This window comes from Pan troglodytes, chromosome 1 (assembly GCF_028858775.2).
Source record: "Pan troglodytes isolate AG18354 chromosome 1, NHGRI_mPanTro3-v2.0_pri, whole genome shotgun sequence".
NCBI classification, from domain to species: Eukaryota; Metazoa; Chordata; class Mammalia; order Primates; family Hominidae; genus Pan; species Pan troglodytes.
The window spans coordinates 142,623,954-142,649,686 of record NC_072398.2 but is presented as its reverse complement, the minus strand read 5'-3'; the positions used below and the strand labels follow the sequence as shown (position 1 = coordinate 142,649,686).

At 36.9% G+C, this 25,733-nt stretch overlaps 1 long non-coding RNA gene across 2 annotated transcripts in view; it reads right to left on the bottom strand.

The window, feature by feature from the left end:
• Nucleotides 1–1,656: 1,656 nt before the first annotated feature.
• The window catches only part of LOC100615600 (uncharacterized), a 78,682-nt gene continuing 54,605 nt past the window's right edge, over nt 1,657–25,733 (bottom strand). For both annotated transcript variants that reach the window (XR_010159442.1, XR_001707536.4), the window contains 3 exons: nt 4,139–4,284; nt 3,966–4,049; nt 1,657–2,762 (listed from right to left, as the gene is read on the bottom strand). This is a non-coding gene — a long non-coding RNA (uncharacterized LOC100615600). The remainder of the gene's footprint in view (nt 2,763–3,965; nt 4,050–4,138; nt 4,285–25,733) is intronic.

Below are 25,733 nucleotides of genomic sequence, written 5' to 3'. Positions count from 1 at the left end.
GTAAGGTGGATGATATATTTTTATCACTGTATATCTGTCTCATTAAAAAGCATTAAGTACCACATGCACATAGCGCAGTTGTCAAAAGAGATGTTTTACTTGAGTGAACTCTTGATTTTATTAATTCTGGTAGCTATTTTTTTTTCTTTTTTTTTGAGATGGAGTTTCACTCTTGCTGCCCAGGCTGGATGCAATGGCGCGATCTCAGCTCACTGCAACCTCTGCCTCCCAGGTTCAAGTGATTCTCCTGCCTCCTCGTCCCGAGTAGCTGGGATTACAGTTGCCCGCAACCATGCCTGGCTAGTTTTTTGTATTTTTAGTAGAGATGGGGTTTCACCATGTTGGCCAGGCTGGTCTCAAACTCCAGACCTCAGGTGATTCACCCGCCCTGTTAGCTATTTTTTAAACTATTTTTCCGCTTAGCAGTACCTCAACCAGAGTGGAGGTGGAGGAGATAAAGCCCAAACTTGTAGAAAAGTTGGGTTGAATAAATACTTTTTGACACTAAATATCATTTAACCAGCTCAAACCAGTCAACCTAATTATGTTAGCCCCAGTTAAAGGTTTACTGAGGGAGGAGATTGAAGCTATTTGTAAAGTTAGGTTTATGGTTGTCTGTGGATTTCAATTATCCATGCTGTTTCTAGCCCCTCTTTCCAGTGAATAATCAAGAGTTGGATGAATCGCAAAGTATTGTTTTGGAGCACGACTTGGTTACTATCTGTCAGAAATGATAATTAGCATCAAAAAGCATTTATTCAACCCAACTTTTGTACAAGGCACTGTACTAGCTCGTAGCAGTGGGGGCATTTGGAAAAAGCAACGAATGGTATAGCAGCCTCTTACCAGATGCACATTTTCTTAGAAAAGGCAAGTAATGAGTACATAAGCCTATAACCTTCAACATAATGGGAGGAATGAGTACAAGTATTTTTTCCTCAATAATTAGATTCACATTCTTAAGAGTCTGGCTGAAGGCATCAGCAGACATATATCATCTCATCCAGTTATCCTAAAAGGGAAGTTTGAATGTTCAGTTTACACAAATGTGTTGACTTAGGTTTTGCAAATGAGGGACTTTTTTAAACATCTCATGCTATCTTCCACATTAGGCTCTGCTCTCCATCTTCCTTTGATTGCAGTGCAAAGACACTTAGCTCTGCCAATTACTATGTGATTCTAGGCAAGTCACTCAGTCTTTCTGAACTTCCTTCCCTTCCTTCATCTTTAAAATGGGGACGACAAAATCTACTCCACGGGGTTGTTAAGGGGAAGAAGAAAAGTCATTTTAGATATAAAATCATTTGGTAAAATGTAATGTGTTATACTAATATAAGGTATTATTGTTTTGTTAATCTGAAAATAATATTGAGGAACCTTTGTCTAGTGTTGACATCATTGAGCATTTGAATGACTTTGAGCTTTGAATAATTTTGTTGAAGTAACACATGGTCTGGTCTCAAAGACCAGTCAGTGATGGCCAGCTCATTGGAAAATCTCTGGTTTTTGAAGTAAAGCCAAGGGAGTACATAATACACTTCTACTTCAAAAACCCTTCCAATGGTAATCCTCCTTTGGAAGTAGTCACAAACTATTTTTCAAGATTGCTGAAATAAATGGTTCTTGGGCTTCAGAAAGAACTGATAGGCAAGTAGACATGGTCATCCTCTATTTATTTAGTGTAGAGTGCTACTAGTATCTATTAAATCTGTTAGAAGAAACATTTGCTTTTTACATGCATTTGCCCTTTTAAGGAATATAACAAAATTAAGAAGACATTGCTGAAATCGGTGTGTTAGTCTTCACAAATTGCTACCACCCCAAAGCTGGTTATTGTTTTCTCCTTTATAACCTAAGTTTCAGTGTTGCCCAACTCAAGGACTCTCCACTGATGAATATCCCAAGTAATTATTGCCTAGTATTTTGTATTAAATCATGCATTTTCTTTCATTTATTGTTATCACAATAAATCTTCTCAAGTACCCAATTTTTGTATCAAGTATATACAATTTCACAAACATAATTAGATTAAAGGCATTTTTAATTATTATTTCTTTCTAAACTTCTGCTCAATTCTGGTGATTTGTAATGGTAGGTTCATGCTGAATAACATCAGATATTGTGCTAAACTGTTTTTCATACATGCTTCCAAATATTTGTGGGTAGTTTCTGCAACAGGTTCTAAGCACAGGGTCTTAGAGAGGAAAAAGTATCCTTAGTATCTCTCCTCAGCTAATGTAGCCAAGTACATTCCACAACTCTCCCAATCAGTATGTTAAGCAGATGTGGTCTTTGTCTACCTAGTAAGTTGCGTTAGACCTTTCAACACACTGCAGTCTTTTTATCACTCAGCTGCCAAGTTCCCTAGGGTAATCATAGACAGCTTGTCAATTTAATTGCAAAGAAACAGGCTTTCTCGTGACCATTCCAATTTTAGCTGCTACTTCAAATTGTACATGATAGTTCTTCCATGCTGTCTGCCCTTTAAGGAGTGTGGACCTCTGCAAGCCTCTTAATGGTGATGGGAAGAAGAGGCAAGGCTGAAATTTTGGCTTACTGATAAAGCCTATAACATGCCTTTTATTAAGTTGCTGCTTTAGGAAAAGAAGCTTTTTCTCAAGCTCTGTATGTTGTCATTACATAGCCAAAGCTAAATTATTTTTTTCTTTTAAATGTTCCACTTTCATGCACATTTTCCTCCTTTCTGGGTGATAGAGGATTCTTAGGCCATCTGGATTCTGAAACATCTGGACACTGAATTTCTGCAGAGAATTGGAAGGAAGAGACAATCAGTGGTACAGGGTGTCTCCAGAGAGATTTAAATCAATGATGATATTTTGGTTGTATCCCTTTTGGAAAGTTAACACAAAAAGTGAAAGGAAAAAACAACACATTACGTGAACTCAGTGTTCTAGGAATACCAAGAGTACACTGCATAAGAAGGTTGGACTTTTAGATATGAATATAGATCAGTAACTAAATACATGTTTATATTAGATATCATTCCTAGAATCTCCACCTATTTTTTCAATTGTTATGGAATTTGGATTTAATTTATTTAGACATACTTTTAATAGTTCTAGATTTCTATGGTGCATTATTTGAACATACTTATTTTACCTTAAACTGAGTATAATTCAGTTCACTTTTATTAAGCATCTATGACTTGAAACTCATAAAACTATCATATTAAAAATGTTATATTCAACTAAATAGAAAGATTAGACACAGACACCACTTGGTAAACCAAGAAGAGTTACTTTCAAAGATGTGCAGAAGAAAATAAGTGCAAAAGGGATAAACCATATTTCCCAGGACAGCTGGAGTTGTGAGCTTCTGGACCCAGAAATCAAAGATCCAAGATGATAACATGAGTGAGAGTGAGACCCAGTGTGTCTTACTGGGACTTTATAGAGTGCTCCCCTACAAGCTGAGCTTCGTGTGTGTGTGTATGTGTTCACACGCGCGCATAAAGACCTACAAAGAGGCTGCTCTGGCAATGTGCAGGGGACCACCTCTTCTAGCCCATCAATCTCAGTAGTATACCATGTATAATATGACTACACAGTTCAGTACAGTCTGGTGAGGCATGAGTACAGTGCTTATTTATCACCCTCAGCCTTTCCCTGCTAATACAGCCTGGTCCAGTCTTCCCTGAACTTAGAGCTGCAGAACCAGAACAAGGGTCGATTGCCCAGTTGCCCAGTGAGCACAGCCCTTAGTCCAGTCTTAAAGCTTCTCCTTTAAGTCCACAAAGGTACTAGACTTACCATGCAGACAGCTGGGAGGAAATGTTTAGATCATGTGATTTTATTTTCTCATGTTATTGAAAAAAATTATTGTTTCCTTTCACTGTATTTTCTCTGTTAAATATTTGAGCTCTTAATTAATAGATTTTCTTTCCTGAAAAAAATTAAAATTGTCACAGAGTACACTTAAAGAGATGTGAGTTTGAAGCAACTAACCTTGGGTACTTTTCATGCGGTTTTCCTGAAGTTATGTGAGCTTCTTCTACATATTAAAAAAAAAACTTCAGTGAAAGTTGATTTCTAGGAAACCAGAACAGTTCAAAAGATTAAAAAATCCAACAGCAAAATTTTATGTAGCAACTATTTTTTTTTAAATCAGACATACTCACATTTAAATAAAGTAACTGAAATAAGGGACTATAGACTTATTCTCCGGTTTCTGCCAATTCATTGTGTCCTTAATTTCCTCTAACTGCATCTTCACTGAGCACCACAATGAAGTACAATATTAGATGTTCACTTGTATATCACTCTTCTATGAAGAGAATGAATAAAAAATGAAGTTCTTAGCTGTGATCTATTTCAGATTAGCCATTTTCATTTATAAAATTGTTTATTTTACTTTGTCAGCTTGAAGGTCAATCTAACTTTAAATTGCATATTGCAGAATTTCAACAAAGATCTGAGACCCATCTCTGCTTTCTTTAAGACTAAAGGTGAAAAGCTGATTCTTAACCGGAATATTAGGCAGAGCTTTATGAAATGGACCAGATCAGATTGATATAAGACTTGCAAAGGCACTTCACTTTGAAACCAAAACATCAGGGCCTAGCCAGGACTACAGATGGCATCAGAATTAGCAAATATTAGCTATGTACATTAACCCAGGGCAAACTATCAGAGCAAGTTCAAGGGAATACTTGCTGCATGCTAAGGAAAGAATAAACAATAACAATCATAGTAGATACCATTTTTTCTATACTTACTGTGTATTAGGCACTATTCTAAGCATTTTAAATAGATTATCTGACTATATCTCCACAATAGCTCTTTGAGGTAGGTATATTGTATCATATTTTACAGATGAAGAAGGTGAAGGATCAGGAGGTTAAGAATCTTGGCCAAGATCACACAGCAAGTACATGATGGAGCAAGGATTTAAAGCCAGGAAGAAAGACTCCAAAGTCCATATTCTGAATGATGAGGCCATGTGCATATGCAGTGAGACAGATACTAGGAAAGTCACAACTCAGTATGCTCAAGTATTGACATACATTAAAAAAGAAACAGCCCCTAAGTAGCACACTTGCATCATCACACCTTACTATAATTATGTAGTTCAAACCTGCCCCACTTAATTGTAAGTTTCACATAGGTGGAGACCATGTCTGTTTTGTTCAGGACCATAATGCAAGTGCATGGCACATTACTTGTCACACGGTAGCTTTTTGATTAATATTTATTGAAAGTGAGGGACTGTCTATTCCTTACAGTGGCTTTAAATAAGGCCACAGATTCTAGTAAAAAGGACATGGGATTTGGACACGAATAACTTAGGTTCTATCTTAATATTGATACTGCAACATTCTAGTTCTGTGGTCTTAGCCAAGCCACTAAACCTCTGGAGTCTCTATTGTATCATCTGATCAGTAAACACAATGAAGACCAACACATTCCTTCAAAAAGTTTTGGGTGCCACACAAATTAGCATTGTTATAGGTTCTTCTATTTGATGATAAAATACCTAAAAAGATAAATACAAATGAAGAGGCCAAATCTTTTTTTGTAGATTTGGAGGACAGGAACACAGAATAGGAAGTCACAAATGCTAAATGCTCATTTCATTGAAAAGGCCCTGTGTCCTCAAGCTTAGCCTGAATAGGCCTGGTTGGTTTTCTTGTTACGTGTCTTTCTTGTGCTGAAAGAAACTACAGGCTGAGTATGCCTCTGGGATTAAGGTATTTTTTAACTGATTCAGGTCATCAAGCCTTCTGCCCCTTAACACATTCTGGCTATTTAAAATTTTTTAAATGTACCCCAAATTCTTTGCCTAGAACTTAACTCCCTAAAGGCTTCTTATAATTTTACTAAAGTAGATCTCAACATTCCAACCATGCTTCCTGAAGATACAGCCTCCTCTTAGGTTGGTTTATTTGGGAAGCAGTCTTTTGTCTCTAGTAAGGAAACACATTTTCTTTTTCTGAAAGGACCAAACTCAGAAACTACTGAGAGATAAAATCATAGATGCCCTATTTCATATGGAGTGAACCCAGATTTATCTTTTCCTTGATGGGAATTTTAGTAATACCCACAGAATATATAGCTTTCCTAAATCAGTCAGTTATGAAAAAGAAGTATGTCTGTATTTGGCAGGTAAATTTTAAAACGTTGTTATAATCTCTTCAAAAGTGGAGTTACTTATTAAAATAATTTTATCATTTTAACCCTACCTTACACAATTAGTAGTCCATTCAGCTCTAGTTGAAACCCACAACTTTTAAAATATTTTTTTAAACTGCTCTATAACAAAAATAATGAGGCCAGGCGCGGTGGCTCACACCTGTAATCCCAACACTCTGGGAGGCCAAGGCAGGTAGATCACCTGAGGTCAGGAGTTCAAGACCAGCTTGGCCAACATGGTAAAACCCCATCTCCACTAAAAATACAGAAATTAGCTGGGTGTGGGAGCGGGTGCCAGTAATCCCAGCTACTCAAAAAACTAAGGCAGAAGAATCATTTGAACCCAGGAGGCGGAGGTTGCAGTCAGCCAAGATTGCGCCATTGCACTCCAACCTGCATGACAAGAGTGAAACTCCATCTCAAAAAATAATAATAATAATAATAATGAACAATTATTTGTTCTTAAGTATACTAATAACTGACATTTTTATGATCATAGCATTGTTAAATTATTAAAACAGTTTTTTGGTTGAAAACACATCTTAAAAGGTAACCTGTCTAGGGATTCTTAACTTGGGGTTCATGCATAACATTTTTAAAGTCTTCAAATTTGGATAAAAACAAAAATTGTGCTTTCGTTTTAGTAACTTCTAACTAAAATTTTGCATTTTCTTCCATTATGAATGTTAAGAATCAATCACAATAGTATTAGCAATACCTGTAATTTGTCACCAATAAAAATCACAGACATTTTCAAATTCTATTACAGTTACTACAAATATTTCAAAATATCAGTTTTATCCATCATTATATCAAAATTATGGTGGTTATTAGAGAAACCACTAGAGCATGTTATTTAATGTATTAATAATAAAGAAACACATCTGTTTCTGTATCACAGTGTTTTAACAATTTGCCAACTGCTTTTACATATAATTAGTTTTCTTCATAATCCTATGTAATGTATAGATTTGTAAACTTTATTCTGGGAGGGACTCCACAAGTTTTTTGGCACCAAAAAACATTATGAACTCCTGTTTTAAAACTTACAGTATGGTATGGACTGAATCATCTCCCCTCAAAAAATAATGTTTATGTTGAAGCCCTAACCCCCAATGTGATTGTTTTGGAGATAGGGCCTTTGAAGAAGAAATCGAGGTTAAATGAGATCATAAGCCCATGAAGCCCTGAATCAATAGGATTAGTGTCCTTACAAGAAGAGAAGCCTGAGACCTCACTCCCTCTCTCTGCCATGTCAGGACACAGGGCGAGGGCCATTGTCTGCAAACCAGGCAGACAGCCCTCACCAGAACCTAACCATGCTGGCACCCTGATCTTGGACTTCCAGCCTCCAAAACTCTGAGAAATAATTTTCTGTTGTTTAAGCCACCCAGTGTATGGTACTTTGTTATGGCAGCCTAAGCTGATGGATAACAAAATAATACTAGCTTTTTTCTTTCTTTCTTTCTTTCTTTGTTTTTGTTCTTGTCTTTTTTTAAAGACAGGGTTCTGACTATGTTGCTGAGGCTGGAGTGCAGTGGCTGTTCACAGATGCAATCCCACTACTGATCAGTGCAGGAGTTTTCACCTGCACCATTTCCAACCTGAGCCGGTTCACCCCTCCTTGGGCAACCCGGTGGTCCCCTACTCTCAGGTGGTCACCATATTGATGTCAAACTTAGTGCGGACACCCAATTGGAATAGCACACTACATCCTAGAACTCCTGGGCTCAAGCAATCCTCCCTCCTCAGCCAACTGAATTGCTGGGGCTGCACTTGCTGGCTACCTTTTTCCTTTTTGAAGGCTCTCTTGCTTCTCCCTTTAGTTGTAAATGTGTGTGCTATTGGACAATTTACTCTACTTCTTCAGTATTTAAGACCTGGAACCACTTTGAAGCCCAAAGTCTTGTAAGTTGTTATGTAAATAAATATCATAAAAAGGAACTAACCTATTAGAAAAGAATACAGAACATTTTAAATACAGTTGTCCTTTGTCTGAGACTTAAGTGACAATTGCTGCAACTGCTTTCAGATTCTACTTCTGTCAGCAACATTGTTTTCTTTTACAAGTCCTCTGTGATCCAACTGCTTTATAAGATACTCAACAACTCCAGGTATACACAGTGATTTTGCAGGCCCCTGCCCCACAGGGGACACCATGATTTACCCAATTAGGCAGCTGAGTGTCCCAATCGCAGGTGGCTAGTGGTGAAAGGGATTTTTGTGAGGGACCCATATTCCTACATCAACACTTATAACCTACTTCAGGAAGCACACCATACCATTTCTGGTTAACCTTAAAACAATCACATTAAAATAAAGAGGACTGTCAGTAGAGCAATTTTATAAATAGCTAAAATTAAACAGAGCAAGACTGGCGATGCTAATGCATAAGCAAAGAACTGACTTCCTGCATTTCATCGAGAATTCCTGATAGCAAACTGCAGTATGTTTATTATACATTAATTCAACACAGCATTCAAAATGAATTTATGCCCTGGCTGAAGGGTGCTATATTGAAACTAAATATTATTTATTATCTTAATATTAGTAACCATACTAAAAAAAAATCATGTTAACAATTCAGTGTTTAAAAAGCTAAGGATACCATAGCTCTACTTACCAACCAACTGCTCTTGCCTTAATTTATGCAAGTGTAGCCTATAGCTAAAAGCTTTGTATATTTGTTTCCCCATGGTATTAGTGCTCAAAAATAGGACACTCTTTCAAGGGCACCTTATAAACACAGAACTATAATTTATTTGGCAAATTAAAGCTCATATAAAATGTGCACACTGAGGTACAGATTAACATATTTAATTTCAATATTACCTGCAAACCTATTTTTTCCCATACACTGTTCTAATTAGTCATATAAAATCGAGTCTGTGTATTATAAGCAATTATTTTAGTGGAAGTAGAAACTGAATCTGAATTAAATATACTGTAAAAAGATAACATTTTTATGGAAAATAATATATCCATTTGTATCTAGAAAACTGTTCTAGTTAAATAGCGCAAGAATGTTGAGCATTCAAAAACCTGATTGCGGTAAAAGTTGAGATTTTTGTGATTTAATAACAGAATAATATGCAATCATGGTAATATACTAATATTTATATTTTGATGATAGTTCCAGGTTTCCAAATCCCTAGTAACCATTATATTCTCTTTATGCAATGGTATTTTTCCTATTATGAATATTCACTCCCCCTACAGTTGAACATGCAAATTGTTTGTGAATATTTTATTTAGCAAATGATTCTTTTCCTATTAAACCTGTACTGGGAAGTAAAGTGGTGTAGATAGCAAGCTTGCATAGCATTAGAATAGTTATAAATAGGCATTGATGAAAGATTATGCCCGAAAGTAAATCAAAACTATCACTTTAGTGGCAGGATTGTTAGGCTTTCTGAAAGTTGTCATAAACTGAAATAAAGGCTTCACCACTTAGGGAGATTTTTGAAAAGGTCAAAATTAAATTGAAACCACTGGACTGGGGATGATCAATACCTTGGACCATATGGTCCTCATTCTTAGATCTCAGCTCAAATGTATCCTCACCAGATAAACCTGCACTGACCCCGCAATCCCACGTGGCTTCCCTACTCCAGCCCAACCCAGGACTTCTACATCCACTTGTGTGGTACTTTTATAGGACAAATCAAATTTGTTTATTTCCTCGTTCATTATTTTTCCCCACTAGAGTAAACTCCATGAGGGCAGGGATCAGTCAAGCATTGAGCACTGTTCCTGGCACAAGCGGGGAGAGCTCAATTACCATTTTTGAATGAATGAGTGTCTTTGTCTGTTTGGACTGCTATAACAAAATACCATAAATTGGTTGGCTTATAGACAACAGAAGTGTATCTCTCACAGTTCTAGAGGCTGGTAAGTCCCAGATCAAGGTGCTGGCAGATTCAGTGTCTGTTGAAGACCCACTTTCTTTCATAGATGGTGCCTTATCACTGTCCTTACATAGTGGAAGAGTCAAACAAGCTCCCTTGGGTTTCATAGGGGCACTAATCCCATTCATGAAATCTCCACTTTCATGACTAATCACCTCTCAAAGGCCCCACCTCCTAATGCCATCACCTTGAGGGTTAGGATTTCCACATATGAATTTTAGGGGGACACAAAACATTTAGGCTATAGCAATAAGCTACTGTGCATTTTCTTCAAGATGTTTCTAGAGGATTATTTTGTATTTTGTTGTCAAGAAATCTCAGACTTCTTAAGAGATTTTCAAATATTCCCTTTGATTCAGAATTAGCTGTCCATTATATTCACAAAAACATGTCCATCCCCATTTCATGTACCCTCTCAAGAAGGTAAGAATCTGTCTCATATATTTAAATGCATAGTGTGGGCCAAAGCAGGTACATTGCTTGAGCCCAGGAATTCGAGACCAGCCTGGGCAACATGGTGAAAATCTGTCTCTACAAAAAATACAAAATATCAGCTAGGCATGGTGGCACACACCTGTAGTCCCAGCTACTTGGGAGGCTGAGGTGGGAGAAGCACCAGAGCCCAGGAGGTCAAGGCTGCAGTGAGCAGAAATCATGCCACAGCAGTCCAGCCTGGAAAATCAGAGTGAGACCCTGTCTCAGTAATAATAATAATAATAATTATTATTATTATTATTATTATAAATGCATAGTGTATAAGGAAAGCCCATGGATCTTCATGAATGATACACTACTGCTTTTATGGCTATCTCTCATCATCCCAAGTCATTCTTCCTGCAAAATACTGCAAACCTCCAGATATCACTTCTCCTACCTCTCATATACACTGCTCTCCCACAATTCTGGAAAGTTTTTCTAGTTTGGGGCTGTTATAGGCTGAATTGTGCTCCCCAAAAATTTATGTGTTGAAGTCCTCTAACCCTCAGTACCTCACAATGTGACTCTATTTGGAAATAGAGTCTTTGAAAAGGTAATTAAGTTAAAATGAGGTCACTAGTGTGGGCCCTAATGCAATATGACTGGCTCCTTATAAGAAGAGGAGATGAGGACACAGACACAGAGAAACAGAAGACCATGTGAAGACTCAGGGAGAAGGCAGCCATCTGCAAGGCAAAGAGAGGAGCCCCAGAAGAAGCCAACCCTGCTGACCCCTTGACCTCAGAGTTCTACCTGGCAGGATTGTGAGAAAATTACTGTTGTTTAAGCCACAGAGTCTGTGGTACTTTGTTATGGCATCCCTAGAAGACCAACACAGTGGCAGTTATAACTAATAAGTCAACCTGCAAAACACACTAAGTCACCATAGTTGTTTGTCTTAGGCATTGTCAACCTTTGGTCTGTCCAGCCTCCAAAGACCTTCAGAAAAGGTAAGCCCACGAAATCCATTCTAATACCTTATAATGTCAAAAAATTCTTCCTCCTACCCCTCCTAAATCCTAAATCCTCCTACTAAGGAGTCTTTTTCTCTTGGATTCTCGGGGTAGATAGGGAACAGCTTGTCACCACTCATTAACTATGACCTGTTCTAACATTTCAACACAGGACAAACAGGACCAGCCACCTGGTCTTTTCCTTATCACTCATTATTTTACATGCCTGGTTCTATTCTTTTATCCAATTTTAAAAAGGCTTTCATAACTCTCAATATGAGGATTACACCATACTTGGTTTCTATTATCCTCTTCAGCCTTTTGTGTTTCTTTCATATTTTTAAAAATAAAATGACTGTAATATTAACTATTACTCACAGTTCTACCTTGTTTTGATTGAAATCATTGATACCTCATAAGCCCACTTTGCAACTTTGCCATTCATCCTACTTTTTCCCACATCTTTAACGTAAATTTGCAGCAGAAACTTCCATTACACTGTCCTTGAAACACTTTATTATCAAGTTCTTTCCAGAGAAAGGATTTTAATTCATCGCTTTATAGTCTTTTTCTTCTTAGCATTTTGAAAGGCTTCACAGAGTTCAAAATCCTCACATGGCCATTGCTTGATCTGGCCCTACCTTTCTCTTCAACTTCATGCCACATCACCCTCCTCCTGGCACACAAAGTTCTTGCCACACTTACCCACACTGTGTTCATCAAACACACCCCATCCTGCCCTAGGTAATTTGCTCATGCTACCTCTCTGCCCTCTCTCTCCTTCACTCAACCTCTCTCCTCCCTTTTTCAGGCTAACTCTTCCTATGTATCCTTGAAAGAGCCATGTCCTATGAGAGGCTCACCTTGAGCCTCTTTTACCCTATACCTCCATGAGGTTTTCCTTTATAGCATTTTGTCACAATTGCAATTACACGTTTATTTCTGTATGTGTGTGTTTAACATCTGCGGCATGAAGAGACCTTGAGTCCTTGGTCCTTTTGTTCCCTCCATGCTTAATCCCTTGGCAGTTTCATCGGTCTTTGGACTTTAGATATCATCAACATGCTGACAATTCTTAGATGCACATAGCTACTCCAGACTTCTCTCCCAAACTTCAGGTTCATACGTCTAACTGCCTGCTTGACAGTTGACCTCGATATACATATAGAACTATCAAACTTCACATGTCCACCTCTAAACTCCTGACCTTCCCCTGCCAAGCCTGCTCTACCTGCAGCCTTCCCTCATTTCAATTGATGGCACCTCCATTCTTCCAAGTGCTCAGGAAACCAAAAAACCTCAGAGTCCCCCACATGTCTTTCTCTCATACCTTAAACCAATCTCTCAGGAAGTTCTGTTGGCTCTGCCTTCAAAATAAGTTAAAATGTGGCCATTTCTCACTATTTCCCCTGCCCCTTCCTGTTCTGAGCCACTGTCACCCCTCTCCTGGATTACTGCCTTGGTCTCCTGACTGGGCTCCCGGCTACCCCTGCCCTTTGCACTCATCTTGATGCAGCAGCTGGGTGTGACTTTTAAAGCCTAAGTGAGGTTTTAAAACCCACTTAGGTTGCATCACTCCTCTGCTCAAAATCCTGCAGTGGCTCCCATTTCCCTTTGAGGAAAGAGCAAAAACCTTACAATGGCACACATTACCTGTCCAACCTTACCTCTTCCCTCTGCTCCACCTGTACCAGCCACCTTGCATTTCCTTAAACTGCCAGCCACGCTCATTGCTTGAGACTTTGCACGGGCTGTTTCCTCATCTGAGAATGCTCTTCACCCAGACATCCCCATGATTAAGTCTTCAACTTCTTCAAAGCTTTGCTCAAAAGTCAGCTTCTCAATGAAGCCAACACCAAGTGTTCTATTTATGATAATATTCCATCCAGCAATGCTCCCCATTCCATATCCCCCTCACTCCATTCTACTTATTTTTCTATAGTAATTATCACCTTCTAATGTCCTATATAATTTTTACCTTTTTTACATTATTATTTATTATCTGTACTCCCCACTAGATTGTCATCTTTATGAGGCCATTGATATATCTGAAGTAGCTGAAATATAACAGACTCCCAGCTATTTGTGAAATGAACATAGAGGAACTTCCTATACAAACTGCAGTTTATAAGAGTTTACAGGGTTCTTTTAAGGATAAATGAAATAGCATATGTGAAAAGGCTTTGTAAGCTAAAGTCTCCTTTGACAAATACCTAAATCTTTATTCTTTCCACAGAAGTTACCAGTATTACCAGTGGTGTATTTTTTCACTTAGCTATGTAAATTTACTCATTAAAATATCGTATTATTTTATATGAACTTTTTAAAATAGTGAATGGCATAATAATATTAAAAACAAAAACACTCTGTAATATGTAAAGTTCTGTCTGTGTGTGAGATTATTATTACTTGGGAGTAGGAATTAAGGGACTCAAAACAGATGACAAATTACACATTTTTGCAGTAACTGTGTACCCTAACTTCAGAGTTACCCTGAATATCCCTCTTTGGAGAATGGAGTGCCTTATAAAATTAGAAATAAATGCAATTTCCTTAAGTTTGAGGCAAAGATTGGGAAGATGAAATTAACTTTCCTAAGAGATAGTCTGTTTCGTTTGCCATTCTCCGTGTGTTCTGAAGGATTCTGGTAAGATTTATATTCAATTTCTGAAAAAAAATGCTGAGAGTTATACATTCAGAACAGCACAAAACAAGATATTTTCTCAGTCTTCTAGACAGTCAATTCTTGTATCTACTTCTAGATTCTGATGTCAAAGTTGATGTAAATTATAATTCATTGCTACTTATTTCTAAAACATTTGACTATTTCTAAACTACCTCACTGAATATTTTACCTCTATTTTCTGTGTATGATAACATATAGCACTAACTTCAACATTTTCTTGCATTAATAACATTAGTTGGCTTTTTCGAAATGCTTTTTCCCTGTTGAATGCTGCTTATTACCTTAAAGGTAGATTGTGCCACTTTCTCATTTAAAGACCTTGTATTATTATTGTTTTTGTACTTTTGCCAATTTTTATATAATTTTGAGGTCTCCATCAATATTTTTAAATTAATTATGATTTCTAAACAAGTTAAAATAGGCCTATAATTGGTTCATTGTAGTTTAACCCAATAAATCTAGCAAGTAAAATTGAAGGACTGAGTCAATGAAGCCATACTGGGATATCATTGCCAATTTAGCTATCAGAAGTAATCCATTATGATGTAGTTTATTATAAAGTACATTTTACACATTAATTATTAATCCACAGTGCAAAGCTTTTACCAAAAGCCTGTCCTTGATTGCTTTGTTTTCCCATACTTAAGCAGTTAGATTCCACAGTTTTGTAATCTAAGATTAGTATTCGGCGCCTTGATCAAATTCCCAAAGTTCTGTAATGTCTCCTTTTATTGCCAGTAAATCCAGATGGAAGCCGCTTTTAGTGTGGTTATTAAGTGTGAGTTTATTAATGTTATCTATTAAGCCCACACTACACATTGCTCATATAAGGACTTTCAGAATCACACTTGATAAATGCACCGTGCAAGTCTAAAAGGTTTAAGAACAAAATTAAGACTTTAATATATAAATTAGAACACTGTTGGTGTGCAAAAGCATCTTGGACACGGGGTTCTGACTCATTAATTATATATTAGAGTGGAGCCTCTCATCAGTAAAGTTTCTTAAACTATAAGCACAAGTTTCCAAAATGGACCTTAACTAAAACTCAAGGAAAAGGAGAGAAATTAAGCTAGTCAGAAAAATATTAGTTCCTCACATGGGATTTGGAATGAGGGATGGATGGGGCCCCTGTGTCAGGTGGCAAATTTATATTTGTCCACTGTCAGGAGGCAACTTATGCCAAGCTGCAGGAATTATCTGTTTTTGTCAAGCATTTCTACATGAGACTAACATAAAATTAATATTAGCACATCCTACATAGTTACCCAGAAAATAACTTTCACAGGGGGAAGCATGTAGTCTCCAACTGTTGATCCTTTCACTATAGACCTGGAAAAAGTCACCTTGTTTACATCTCAAACTTTAACCAACATACTAAGAAAAAAAAAAATCAACAGTAGATGGAGTGTTTATTATGTTTTAATGTCCCTAGAATTCTTCTGATATTATTTCGTTGAATCATTTTACTTTAAAAATCAAGTTCATTTAAAAAGCTAGGAAAGACAGTGGCCATTATTGTTGCAGAGATCCTGGAATGAAGTCCTGACATGTGCACTCACTGGAAAATCAAACTTGTCTAGAACTCTGTCTCATGGGTGATGGTACTGGAGATCAGCCCACCCCAACTGTACTGCATTCCTCCTCAGAAAGACTCTGAGCTCAGTGGAGATCAAGGACACCTGTGTCCACCCAGGCAATGTGGGAAAAGGTCAAGGAGGCACAGGGTCAGGCTGACTTCCCCACCTAGGGGCAAGGGCTGGAGGAGAGACTGGTTTTTAGAATAGCATGATATGGAACAACAAGATGGTCCTCTGCCTGCACCCCACCTCCTCGCCAGAGTCCACAGCCAAAGCCACAGATATGAGACACCCATAATAAACAATGAGTGGAATAAAGCCCTGTGTTATTGAAGGCTCTGTAAGAAACAGAGCCCAAGCCAAATGTGTTTTGTGGCCTGCTACCAGGTCTTGACACAGGTGAGAGGAAGGTGTGCATCCACTTTGACAGGGGCTGGGGGCTGCATGGGTGTGCAGCTATGGCAACACCTAAAGTGATGGTGGTGTCACAGTCCCATCCGCAGGTGTAGGAGCCCCATTTGGGAACAGGAAGAGATAATGTCATAACATTGTCATACAGAAGATTCTTTTCCCTTACCCCTACCCCTACTCAGAGACTTCTTGCAAAAGTCAGAAAGGATTTAGGGCATGGGTGAAAGAGATTAAATGAAAATTTACTCTTTGACTCTTCCTGGGGCCTTATTATACACCCTTGATTGTGTGCCATAGAACATTCAAATTGCATTTCTCTTTCCTCCTCTGAACATGTAGCATTCATAGCGGCATCTAAAGTAGCAGAGAATTCAACCTGAAATGTGGAATCCAAACAGAATCCCCATACTTAAACCAACATGCTGCTCTGAGAAATGTTCTATGAATGATTGTTGTTCATGACACTACAGCAAGTCATTTGCTTAATGTACAGTCATAATAAAATATTGGGATGATTGGCTTTTAAATTTACCTCTATTTTTTGCTTCTTATTTTTCTAGTCTTTGTCACTTCTTGAAAGTGCTTAGATAAGGAATCATTAATCTAAAAAGAGTAAAGATTTGTTACTTTACTTGATATTTGTCAGCAGGATTCACCCCCAAATCTACAAGTCAAAATAACTCTGGGCAGCTGTAGGTGACCTCTCTGGCCATCACAAGAGTAAAATGAGGCCCTCTCTTTTTATTGTAAAGGGACTTAAGATATGACAGTTGAACCAATGCCTCACCATAAAGTGCAAAGGGAGTGACAGAAGGAGTGACAGACAAATTAAAGAGTAAGTAGTGTTTAGCAATTTGGGGTGACAGCACTAAAAATTTTTAGCGCCAGGCCTGTTTAGGAATGACAGTATGCAGCTGAGAACAAGGCAGCTTACCCATTATAAAGAGGAATTTATGTGTGAACTTAGAAACAGCAGTCCTCAAAACTGGAAGAAAAAATCTTTACATGTTATTTAAGTAGCTGCCTATTAAACTTTTATATAGTTTTCAAATTGCCTATTGCCACATTTCATCATTAACCCAATGTTTAAATCATTGCTTTCAGACAGATTTTTGTCTCATTGTTCCTATAGAGATGTCACTAGAAATTGGATTTAGCATCCATTTGTTGTTCTCATTGTCATTTTTCCAACCAATGGACTGTGCTATTAGAGACACCAGCTTCCTACTAAAAAAAGGCATTAAGGTACTCTTTAGTAAGGTTCTCTGTGCTTACGATAACAAATGACACCAAAACTTGTATTAATCTCACTATGGATAATCACTTATTGAGCACTTACTATGTACTAGAAATCATGCTAAGTACTTTGTACTCATCATCTGTCTCTAACATGTATAATGGGCACTCAATAAATGTGTGTTGGTGGAAGACAGCAAGGAAGAAGAAGGGAGGAAGGGAAGAAAGGAAGAAAGTTTCATTGTCACTTATACTGAGCACTTTCCTATAAGTCATTTTGAGAACTAGTTGAACAGGTAGAAATATTCCTTCCTTCATTGGGATTTATTGAAGCAGGTCCCAAACCAGGCTGAAACATGCCCAAATTACCTTTTGATTTTTGCACTTACTGTCGTCCATCATAAATAACTCTGGTGCCAACAACTTAGATTAATAACTCAGAGGTAAATAAGTAAACAAAACTGAGTTTTCCTCGCTACAGAGAAACTCTAAAATGAATCCAGTTATCATAACCTCCTTGGTTCCCCTTTACATTTTTCACCCCAAAGATTTGAAGTCAAGAGGCAACCCCTAAGGTGTAAACAACAAGAGATTATTCATAGATGGTATAAACAGAAGATGAGGGCAAAGGTCCAGGCCAGGACCCAGTTGTCATCTAAAGAGACAGATCATTCCCAAAGCCTGCCCAAACATTCATCACAAACAGGTTTGGGAATGTTTTAAATGGCTGTGAACCAGGTTTTTGCCTTGTCCATATTCCAAAAAGTTAATCCATCCCAGTGCCATAAACTTTCAAATAACAATAAAAATGATTTGATTATAAGATGGAAGGGGGAAAATAATGACAAGCCTTCCAATGACTCAAACACAGCCTGAGTCATCGGGGTGAAGGAGAAACTACACATATTACAGATTGAATTTCAACAAGCTATATGGGATAATTTCATGACTAAAGATGAAGCTGAATTATACTGCCTCCAGCACCAAAGTGTTATGCATATTTATCGTTCAGGGTTTTTGTTCATTTGTCCTTTTCGTTTTTGTTTTTTGTTTGTTTTTATTTGTCGTTGTTGTTTTTGAGACAGGGTCTCACTAAATCACCCCAACTGGAATGCAGTGGTGCGATCATAACTCACACTGGAATGCAGTGGCGTGATCACATCTCACTGCAGCCTTGACCGCCTGGGCTCCAGTTTTTGTTTTTTGTTTTTTCCTATGCTGGTGTTTCACTTAAAAGCACAGAATAACTATGCTCTGTATGCTACAAAATGAAATATATTCCCTTTTATTTCTATTGTTTTTGAGGGATCTGGTGAGGAATGTTGATGTTAACTATTATTGATCATGTTATTATTACTATTAATACCACCTTTAAGCTAGTTCTTACATCCATATATTTTCACCTGCCAAACAGTAAAGGCAAACAGCCATTCCTGTGTTTTTTGTTTGTTTGTTTCTTGCTTTGCCCTCAACCCAGGCTAGTTCCAAACAAGTTTCCACTCAACTCCTAACCCATAGCCTGAACTTCCATTTGCTGCTCCATTCCTATCCTTTCCAGCTTGATATTGGAAAATAACATATCTTAGCAGATGCAAAAAAAAAAAAAAAAGTATTTAGTACTCATTCAAAATTTAATTTTAAAACTCACTAAAATTATGACTAGAAATAACTTTTCTTTACCTGAGAAATGATATCACCCTAGCCTGTAGCAATCATCACATTTAATGACAAAATTATAGAATAGTTTTCATTTAAATTACAAGCAAAACAAGGTGCTCATTATCTTACTATCACTGCTTCTATTCAACATTATACTGAAAGTCTTACAACAATAACAAGGCTTACCCTACAATAATAAGGTAAGAAACTGAAATAAAATATATAAAAATTACCTTTTCTATACAATGTGATTATCTAAACAGTATATTCAAGATAGTCTACAAACTATTGAAACCAAAGAGTTCGGCAAAATTGCTAAATAAAAGTCACCTGACTAGATTACACATTGAATTCTTACTGTGGACCAGGCATAGTTCTAAGGATTTTCCATATATTTTTGACTAATAATATTAACTAATCTAATACAACAGCCCTTAAAAATGATACAGTTATTATCAGAGTAATTGATACAATTATGTCAGAGAAAACTGAAGCATAGGAAGGTTAAGCAACTTGCTGTTATAGGTTGAATTGTGCTCCCCAAAAAAGACATTTTGAAGGTAACCCCCATTGCCTGTGAGTATGGCCTTATCAAATATCAGGTCTTTGCAGATATAATCAATTTAAGATAAGGTCATTTTAGGGTATGCCCTAGTATAATATGACTGATGTCCTTGTAAAAGAAGGGAAATTTAGGCACAGACACACACAGGAGAACATCATGTGACAACAAAGGCAGAAATTGGAGTTATGCAGCTACAAGCCAAGGGAAACCAAAGATTGCTGGCAACCACCAGAAGCTAGGAAGAAAAAAAGGAGAGGTTTCCTACAGTTTTCAGAGGGAGATGGCCTTGCTGACACCTTAATTTCAGACTTCTAGCATCCAGAACTGTGAGACAATACATTTCTGTTGTTTAAAGTCACCCAGTTTGTGGCACTTTGTTATGACAAATCTAGGAAACTAACAAACTTGTCATGGGTCACACAGCTAGTAAAATGACAGAGCTGGGACATAAGATCAGCATACCAAAACCAATACTCTGCACATCAGTTAAAACCAAATTAGAAAATATAGCATAAAAACAGATACTATTCACAATTACATAACTACAAAGTTATATAAACAAATATAATAAATAACATTCAGGATACGGTCCATTCTCATTATTTGTAGTGATTATGTTCCATAAAGTTGCCACACACAGTGAAGTAGCAAATACTGAACTATTGCTCCTAGGGGAAATACAGGATTAGATTCCTGTGAACCTCTGGCTACAACATTTTTGTCAACCAATCAATACATAAGCTCGTTTTATGTGTATTTCTGTTTAAAGACTCCTTATTTAATAAATATTGTTGATTCACTAACATTGAAGTCACAGCCAACAGCACTACAGCCCAGGCCTGAACAAAACTTATTTAACACATGTATTTTTCCTGTAAGGCACAACACAACTGCCTAGCATTGAGAAACATAGACAGCAGATCAGCACAATGCTTGAGGGGCATTTTAAATAGCAAAATCACCAATAAAAAACATAAAAGTGTGAAAAACATGGTACTATTAGCCACAAAAAGGACACGTTTTCAGTATGAGAGCAGAAGCAAGAAGGCAGAGCACCACCTTGTTGGAACTCAGCTGAGAACGTACATGTGTGCCGGACACTCAAATATTTCAGCACTCTGCTCATGTCAGTGAATGACCATGAAAGCACAGCAAGTATTGACTTGGAGGTTGCAAATAAGTTTTAGGAAGTAGGCAAATTCACAAATATGGAATCTTTGAATAATGAGGACTAATTGTATTTATGGAGAAAATTACAAAACTTCATGAAAAGACAAAAAAAAAGGAAATCAATAAATGGAGATGGCATATGGTCATGAATAGGAAGGCTCAACTTTTAAGATGTCAGTTTTACCACAGATTAATCCCAGCAAAATCCCTAAGAGTATTTTTGCAGAATTTGACAAGCTGATCCTAAAATTCATGGGGAAAAGTAAAGAACCAAGAATCAGTAAAATAACTCTGAAAAACTTATTCTACCAAATATGACAACTTAGAATAAAGCTATATTAATTAAAATAGTGTGATTTTAAAAACAAGGCAAGAAAAATAGGACATGGGAACAGAAGAGGGAGACCAGAAACTGACATAAACCTGTATAAAAATGTTGTGTATGTCTGAGATGGTGTTAAAAATCAATGGATAGGCCAGGCGCGGTGGCTCAAGCCTGTAATCCCAGCACTTTGGGAGGCCGAGGCTGGTGGATCACCTGAGGTCTGGAGTTCAAGACCAGCCTGGCTAACATGGTGAAACCTGTCTCTACCAAAATACTAAAATTAGCCAGGTATGGTGGCGGGTGCCTGTAATCCCAGCTACTTGGGAGGCCGAGGCATGAGAATCGCTTGAACCCAGGAGGCGGAAGTTGCAGTGGGCTGAGATTGAGCCACTAAACTCCAGCCTGGGCGACAGAGCAAAACTCCGTCTCAAAAAGGAAAAAAAAATCAATGGATAAAAATTATTCAGAAAACATGATCAGGAGAACTAAGTTATCCACATAGAAAAAAAGATAGATCCCTATCTCATGTTATGTCAAAAAATAAATCTAGGGAAAACAGTGAGAGACCCAAATGTAAAAAACAAAAACATTTAGAAAAAATAGAGAATATACCTTAAAGATTTCTAGGAAGTAATTAATCTACTTAGTAGAACAGAATAAAGCACAAACCATAAAGGAAAATATGAATAAATTTGACATTACATTTTTTAAACTTCTGTTCAATAAAAGATATTACACAGTGTTAAAATGCAATCCATGGCTAAGATAAAACATTCACAATGCACATTAACAAAAAGTTATTATAAAAACTTCGTATAGAAATTCTACAAATGAATAAGAAAAGGACAAAAATTGATTAGAGAAATAGACGAAGGATATAAACATATAAAAGATACCAAACAACAATGGTAATCAGATAGATGCAAAAACTCATTAAATTTCATTTTATACTCATTTGGCAAAAATTAGAAAGTCTGATAATCACACATGTTGGTAAAAATGTGAAAGAACAAGAACTTTCAACACTGCTGGTAGAAATTGAATTGGCAGAGACATATTGAAGAGCAATTTGGTAATACCTACTAAACCGAAAGCTGTGTATATCCTTATACTCTGCAATTCTTGGTGTAGCCCCTGAGGAAGCTTTTCCACATGTGCACAAGAAGACATGTACAAGAATGTATACAGCAGCATGATTTGTAACAGCAAAACATCTAGAAATTATTTAAATATCTATCAACAGATTTGATTAATTATGGTCATAGTCACACAATAAAATACCATAAAGGAGCTCAAATGGATAGATCCAAATAATGATAATAATAAGGTACAGAAAGATGTGTAAGAATTCCCTTTATATAAAGTTTATAAATGTGTGTGTGTGTGTGTGTGTGTGTGTGTGTGTCATAACAGTATAAAACTTTCATGGGAATAATAAACAACAAATTTAGGACAGTAGATTTTTCTGGGCGAGGACACAATATTGAAGAGGGCTAGCCAATTAATATACAATTTCTCACTATTTTTAAATCTATAGAAAGTATGGTAACACATTAAGAATTGGTACAAGAGAGACCAGGTGGGTGTTTGCTATAGTCTCTACAACTTTCTGGTGAATAATTGCAATATTCCATTTAAATAAAAAATGTTAAAGTGTGTTAAAGTCAGAAGGAACTCATTGGTTTAAGTCCTAAATTCAGCACTTGCTGTTAAAATTTAGAGCCTGCCATCAAGTTCTATAAATAAGATAATAGAATGTAAGAATTATACTTAATCCTCTAATTACTCTCAGCTTTAATCAAGCCTTTATTAACATAATGTGTCTAGCTTGGGGTCTTAAAAGCTGAGAGGGGATTTAGGGAAGAGTAATCAAAACAATGAAAAATAAGTAGGTGATATAAGGAAAGGCAATGGGAACTGGGATAATTTAGACTAGTGAAAGAATGCAAAGGGTGAATTATGTTGAGGTGAATGCACAGTTTGTTTCTTTTATATTCATGCCTATTCCTCAGTTAAGGCCTTACTAAAACTAGCTATTCTGGCTGTCTATTGCTGTGTAACAAATCACTCCAAAATATAGTGGCTTAAAATAATATTAAGCATTGATTTTGCTCACGCATCTTTAATTGGGTCAGGACTTCAGCTGGGGACAGCTCTTTGCTGATCCATATGGCATCAGTTGCAACAGCTCAGCTAAGGCTGGAAGATCCACTTTCACAATGATTCTCACATGCTTGCAAAATGGTACTATTGGCTGAAGCTATGCCAGGACTGTGCCCATGATCCTCAGCTCTACTCTTTGTGGGTCTCTCCACAGGTTTCTTGGACTTCCTCCCAGCATGATGTCTGGGTTCCAAAAAGGAACATCCCATGGAGGAAGTGCATGACATTTTTATATCCCATCCTTAGAAGTCACAGAGCAACACTTTTACCAAACTTATTGGTTAGGGTAGTCACAAATCGCTTCCCACTCACTTTCAAGGGAAGGAGACATACAAGCCAATTCTTAATGGAGGAGTGACATACCTATAGAATAACTTTGGATATGAAGATAGTATTGCATCCATCTTTGTAATAAATACAGTTTGCCACACCAACATCCTTCCTGAAATATTTCTCCAGGTCAATCTGTTATTCTTACTGCTGCCAAAACAGAGATCTGGTCACACCATTCTCTTGCTCTTAACAATAAGGGAGACTGTCCTCTGCATTTCATCCCCCCAAAACCAGATTTATTCTGTGGAACTGCAAGTCTTCATGTAGTCAAAAGGTATATAATACTTCATGGAGTCAACAGGGTATATAATAAAACTTTTTACAGTTTTCTTGAAACATTCATGTCTATGACCAAAACTTAGAAAAGGCTTACCAAAAATATTAATGTTTTTGGATGCATTTCTACTTGAGTTTTATCTGAAATAATGTGACAGCACATTCATATTTCATGTAACCTGGTGTCAAGACCATGTACAGACATATCAGCAACCCAGGTGAATTTGGAGGAATTCACATAACAATATTTCTGCCATCCTCTAGACATTCAGGTGAATGTAACTCATAAATCAAATCAGATTTTAAAATCCTTTTTAACCCAGAGAAATATAAGCTAGGCCTTGGAAAGTTTTTCTTTAAAGTTCTTCCGTTAAGTTACCTAATGTGGAATATTCAGCACAATAGTCAAAAGTGACAATATTTGTCGGTACAAGGATCTGTTAGTTGGCTTCACCATTAGGCTCCCACTTTCTCCCTACTCATCATTAAATAATTGTCTTCTTTTTTCACTAAACATGGAAAATTGACTACCATTTTTCACCAAAACATGTCCTACCCTTTCTGTATTGCTTAACTTGTTAAGCACACTACCAGAATGGATACCAGCAAAAACTGATCAGTATGTGAGATTAGTTTGTCCCAGGTACCAATTTAACTAAGATGGTTCTTGAACTCTACCTTCATTAGGTTGAACCATACTAAATTGCTGATAGTCTACCAATTTTGGCCAAGAAAATATGGATATTTCAAATGGTTCAATTTATATGTGTTGGTCAGATTGAGAAATTTCCTTGCAAACCCCAAGAATTCAGGGAGTTGATTCAAAGTCAGTCTAGGATGAACTCTAACTGAAGAATCAAACTGTTTTTTTTTATGCATAAGGTTTGATATAAAAGCCCAGAAGGGTGGTACCACTGGCTCAAGTGAGTCAACCAGTTGTTGAGTCCTGTATGTGGACAAACTACCCACAGGAAAAAAGTAAATCCGAAATCCTTGCTTCTTCTTGTTGTTTTTGTTACTGTGTAAATTAGTCAATACAACTTAAATATGACAGCATGTAAGAAGAGGTTTAATATTATTGGATAAAGACTTTGGATTTTTTTAATAGACCAAATTTAACTGGAATGGTTAAAGATTTTTGTTTCCTACACTGTGAAATGAAATGGAGAAACAAATCCTGATTGCCCCCCAGAAGTTAGAAGTAATGAAAAGAATCCTTAAGCAATTCTTAATAAGTGCTTAATACTATAATCATGATCCATAAAATAGAGATCCACAAAAAATATGACCAAACTGATTGGCAATTATGATTAGTATAACATAATAATAAGGCTGTGGCAGAGTTTAGAAGGTAACTGCCAATTTCAACTGCTACAAAAAAACCATATGCTAAGAAAATAAAAATCAAAGAGATGTATAATTTAAAAACACATTAACTTTATTTGATAATCCTTGGGGATAAACAAAGGATTAGGATAAAGCTTTTGTGAGTGTTTTGGGGGAGTACAAAGTTTACCAGAATGGTTACATGTTTCCAATTAAGTTTTGGAATTTTTTGTCTTAAAAGACATAAAAAGCCCCAGTTCTACTTAGTGTGCTCCAGGTTGAGTGATATAACAATTAAATGATAAATATTATGTTGAATCTAACATGCAAAATATATTACTCTGAACTTAAAGTGCAATAAGTAGCTGATAGTATGGCCTTCTGGATCTGGGAGGAAGATAAACTGTTTTGTACACCCAGCCATCCAATTCCATGCCAACATTCTTTCCTCCAGTCACAACAGTGCTTGGCCAGAGAGAGAAATATGAGGACAAATTCACACCTCTTATTTTTTCA